The sequence below is a fragment of the Otolemur garnettii genome, unplaced genomic scaffold (assembly GCF_000181295.1).
Source record: "Otolemur garnettii isolate 467f Iridium unplaced genomic scaffold, OtoGar3 scaffold00009, whole genome shotgun sequence".
Taxonomy (NCBI): domain Eukaryota; kingdom Metazoa; phylum Chordata; class Mammalia; order Primates; family Galagidae; genus Otolemur; species Otolemur garnettii.
Window position 1 is genome coordinate 12,959,223 of NW_003852404.1, and position 5,878 is coordinate 12,965,100.

The window sequence follows — 5,878 nt, forward strand, 5'->3', positions numbered from 1 at the left end:
CTTGTGTTTACATTATAAAAGCAACATAATGTAACATATATTTGTGTTTTTTAAATTTAAATGAAAGAAATAAATGTTTCCTTTAAATTTTCTCTAGACAGTGTGCTCCACGGAGATAGTGATTAATAGTTTTGTTTTGTTTTGTTCTGTTCTGTTCCCAGCATTTTCCTACACATTTACATCTATATAACTTTAACAAGTAACTTTAGGTAAGTTACTGCTAAGTGATAATAGGGTTTTCAATGCATTCTTAACATTTAACAAAAACCTTTCATACTTATGATACATCTGGTTAATTAGCAATATCAGTATGTATATCAATAATTATTTCATTCTATTAGATTGCTATCCAATAGATGGTCATGAAATTGTAATGGTAAGAAATTTCAATTTCCTTATCTATTCCCTCATATTAATTATATTCCTTGTTCTTTTTCTATTTTTTATCTGTACAAAACAAACTTTAATAAATTTCCTCTTTATTCCTGTATTTGATTTGTTCTCTAATTAATACAAAAAAGGTGGAATTGTTGGGTTCATACTGCTAATAGTCAACAAATTCTTTCAAGTGACTCCACCATGTTTGCATACCAGTTTACAAGGTCTACAGTTATACAAGAATCTTAATCTGCATTTGATTTTATCATTTTATTTCACATTTCTGAATTTAATGTTTCAGAAATGAGATGTTATTATTAATAATATTATTTGCATTTCCCAGTTAATGGTTAGGTCAAGTATCTTTTCAAATGCTTAATGCTTTATTTTTCTGGGAAAATAATATTCATATATTCTCTCTTCTTTTACTTGATAACTCTATTCTCACTGTAGGGAACCCAATCTAACTTTTGGATATCAAATAATTTTTACATATGATGCATTCTTCCTGCTGTTTCTCACACTCATCATTACCTATTTATATGGAGCCTGTATACAGAAAGAATGTTAAAATTTAAAGATAGTGAAATTCGTGAAACATCATTTGTGGCTTTTGTTTTCTGAGGATTTTTAAAGTCTTCTTTATATCAAGGACAAATCGTATTCAATTTATATTTGTCTGAAGTTACTATAGATGTAAAGTACTTGTTTTATTTTTATATACTACTAGTCTTTGATAATTTTAAATTTATTTTCATGCATATTGATATAGGGAGCAAATCTAGCTGTTATACAAATGAAAAATAAGACTTTCTTAATATAATCTGTTGAATAGTTAATGCTTCTCATAATTAATTTTAATACCATTTTTGTTAAATATATTTCCCTATATAGAGATAAAGCCTTTTCTATACTCCTATCTGACATATTATTATTGTGATTAATATAACTTGAACGTAAATTTGGGTATTCTAAGGAATGTATCCCAAACTTTTCTTTTGCAAAACATTTTTAGTGACATTTTCACATTTCTTATTCTATATAAGTTTTTAGAAAGAAATTTATCATTTTCAGATAAAAATTCTAGTAAGATTTGTGGGAGATTGTATTGAATATTTAAACTGATTAGGTATGAACTGACACTTTACACTATTGAATCTTCCAAAATTAATCAAGTTCAATCTCTGTGCTTATTCAGTATGTCCTTTACGTCTTTCATTTAGCAAGGAAACATAGAATAATTGTTTTAAAAATAAGTGGACCCAGAAGTAACCCTTTCATTATGACTCTTACAACCCTGAGCAATTATGAAAACTTTTTCTCTGATGCATCAGGCTATAGGAGGAGTTAATAAGCTATGCAAATAATAGATAGCACTGCATTTTACAAAATGAGCTCACAATAATTATTAGTTTTTATTATGTCCTACACAAAATTTTTATATATGTTGCTGGATTTATTTTAGTGCCATTGTTGACTTTTCCCTAATTGTCTTTCCTATAATTTACCTCACAGATGAATACTGATGTATAGGAAAGCTATTGATTGTTAAATAAACCACATATTGATCTTACTCAACTCTGTCATGACCTTTTGTTTGCCAGTTGATTCTTTAGATTTTTCACTTGTCAAATTATTCTCCCACTTTATATGTTTTCCTTTTAACTTGTGTGCTGTTTCCAAGTGTAAAAATGATCAGGAATAATGTAATTGATAATGGATGCTTTGTTTGTTACTGATTTTAATAGAAATGTTTATCACAGTTAAGCCTTAATATGATGTTGGATATAGAACTTTTGCTAATATATTTTATGCCTTATAAAAAAGGAAGGTCTCTCTTATTAATAGTTTAATTATTTTTATTTTGACTGTGCATTAAACTTTAGTGAATGTTCATTTTTGTTTTATCTACTGAGATTAACATGTGGCTCTTATTAAATTCTCCTGTATAGGACTATAGTTGTAGTACCGACAGGTCCTAAATGAAAGATCCCAACTTTTTATACAATCAGTACCCAATTTCAGGGAGGGGGTTGTTTGTGAAAGAAGAAAACATGGTCAGAAAACATGGCTTCTGGAGTTCTTATGACTTAACCCTAAATGCACCATTCATTATGCCATTGCATTAAAAGAGACCATGTATAGGCATATGTATTACATTTTACTGGAAGCTACTTACTTACTCCAGATGTGAGTTATGATTATTGTTTATATCTACATTGACGATAGTGATTTTGTTTCCTTGGTGAGTTATTATGAGCCCTAAAATTGGGAGAATTTATGGAATTTATTGGGTACACTGTTGGGTGAAGGTTCCCTGGAGACAAAGACAGCTTTGCCATAGGTGTAAGCTAGTCGCTGAAATTGTATAGAAGCAAGAAATGACTACTGCTCTGGATAGCAAGTGGCAAATCATCTTTATTCTCAACTACCTTTTATAGGGAGCTAGTCACGTACACCACATTAATCAATAATCTATAATCAACATTCTCTATTTTTATCCTAACCTTCAAAGGAAACACTGTCTCTGGAAAACTAAGATAACAAACTACAAACTACTTTCTTACCCCTAAAGCAACTATGCATCATCTGGTTTACATCTTTAAAGTTAAAGATCAACAAGCATTGTTGGCAGAGTAATCTTTTCTTTCATGCACTCAATTTAATTCCAAGAAACAGGCTAAATGGCTTTGTTTTCTTGTGGCTTGGAGGCCCTTGGCTGTATAGATGCAGTTTTTCACAAACATCGACCTTGAGCCGTATCCCCGCACAGATGAGCTGTTCACCCTTATCTGGCAGGTCAAGCAGCTACATAGTCAGAATTCTCTGTTGGAAGTGGTTATGCCTTGCCTTTAGGTTCTGCTATGCTAATCAAGGCAGCTAGGCCTCAACAGAGCACACAATACTCACAAGCCATTTTTATCTTATATCCTGGTTTCAACTGAGCACATTTTATGTGGGGTTTTATCCCGCACACACAATTAAAATCGAATGTCACTGCTGCATGTGGTGGCTCATACCTGTTATCTTAGCACTCTGGGAGGCCTATACAAGAGGATGACTTGAGGGCAGAAGTTGAAGAAAACCTGAGCAAAGAGAGACCCTGTCTCTACTACTAATAGAAATAATTAGCCAGTCAAAGTTGTGGGTACCTGTAGTCCCAGCTACTTAGGAAGCTGAAGCAGAAGGATTGATTGAGCTTGGGAATTTGAGACTGCTATGAGCTAGGCTGGGGCCATAGTACTCTAGCCTAGGCAACAGAGCAAGACTCTGTCAAAACAAACAAACAAACAAAAACAAAAACAAAGAACATAACCTTTGGCAGAAATGAATAATATAAAAATCTGGTGAACTATTTTGATTATCTTAATCCCTGTTAGGTTAGGGTACTATTTTAAATAAGCTCTTATGGATTACATTTGTCAGAAATAACATGAATAAAATTATTCAATTAGAGACTCATAAAGAAAAAAATTTCAAGAACAGATTTATTTTAGTAAATTATCTCAAGAACAGAAAAAAATGTATTCAATATATTAAATACTATTATGAAACCAACATATAAACACACACTCATATGAAAGATAAAACATAAATATATTCCAGCAAGGAGAGAGAGGAGTAGAGGGAGGGGAGTAGGGAGGGAGTAGGTGGGATCTCAATGATGCACACAATGTAAGGATATATTCAAAATAACTAAGAGTAAATGTACAAAAAATATGTAAGTGAGGTGATGGTTATGTTAATCAGTTTAAACATTCCACATTGTATATCAAATCATCACATTATACCTCATAACTGTGTACAGTTATGATTTCATTAAAAATCAAAAAAAGAGAAAAAATCTAAGGGAGTATATTTAAATAATAACAAGAATTGTGTACTTGAGAATTATTGTATTTTAGTTAATTTTTTCATCAATTGTCTGTGCATATGCACACACACCTTTTATTGAAAGACTTATTTATAAGCATCCACTCTTCAAAGTAAACATAAGAGAAACTGACTCTGAGCTTAAATATATTCCAAAAGTCCCAGAACACCACTGTGGTCCAAAAGTAAAGATAGATATATACAGTATAAATACAACATTTTTCATCTGATCTTTGCAGAGGGAACATTTGTACTAGAAAATTTTAAAAAGATGTCCCTAGAAATATCTTCTGCCTACTAAAATATGGAGCCAAATCAATACCTCATTACTGGATGGAGGTAAGTATTGGTGCCCATCCACTTGTAGGATGCAATAATAATGTTTTCTATCTCTTCTCAGTTAACCTCACTGATTTGGCCTGCACAGATAGCAGGTGGATTTTGGAGAATAAAAATGAGATGTCATTATTTAATTAACTCTTGATTTCTAGCACACCTGCTAGTGCAAATGTGATGTCTTTACTACAACCTTTAAGACCTGGATAAATAGTTATTATGTATATGTCTGTTCATAAAGACCATAAGAAGCAAGTTGCTTCAGCTCTCAGTAGCAGCAACACATCTTAAATGTCTTACTGCAGGGATACATTAACTGTCCCCTACACTGTCACAGTCTATTCCCAATGAACCTTGAGCATCTCTCCATGACCTAAAAAACATATCAATGATGTCATGTGGTTTGGATCTTTTGGGACACAGGCATTCAGAAGATAGGAAATGAATCATACAAAATTTAAGGAACTTCTAAGTACAGTAAGATTTCTAGATGTCCAGAAACATGAAGTCTGTGAAGATATTTCGTTTAAGGTAAAGAATAAGTTGCTGTATCTGGCTGTTCCTTAAAACAAGAAAGAAACACAACAGCATGTGGACTCCTGGATTGGAAGCCATCATGCTCTGAATCTGGGCATTGACTTATAACACCTACTGACTACTCTAAAATCTGCCAGTGCTGGTTGTCACAAACCAGAAAAGGCTCCATAGCAAGTCTAATCTGCTGTGCAAGCTGCTCTACCCCTGGGATTCTATAAAAAGATAAATTGATTGGTGGCATATGAATATCTGTAGTAGATAGCAAAGTTCTATGGGAGCTTCAGCAAGCATCTGCAAAACTATGTTTAGGTTTGGGAGAAATCCATGTCAGTAAGCGTACCATTTTTAGAGAATGCGTATAGTTTAGTCCTAGTCCTTAGTAGAGACCTCTTGCTCAATCATTGCCCATCAGCTTAACCACATTACCTGAACTTGCCATCATGAACTGGGTATTTCCTGATTGATTTCCCCATAAAATCAGTGTGCACAATGGTAACAGCACGCCATCACCCATGTTAGTGATGTACACAAGGTAAAGGCCAGCTAGTTCTGAAGGCATAAGTAAGTTCCATTATCAGGAGGCTCGGATTTTCTTGATTTGTATTTCTATTACTCTATCCTTTCTCCCTCAACCCGTATTCACAGCCTCTGTAACCAAATGACTGAGAAAATAGATTTTAATTTATATTTACAGATAGTTGTGCACACTCTACCCCAAATATTGACACTACTGAATAGCAGACAATCAGTACAC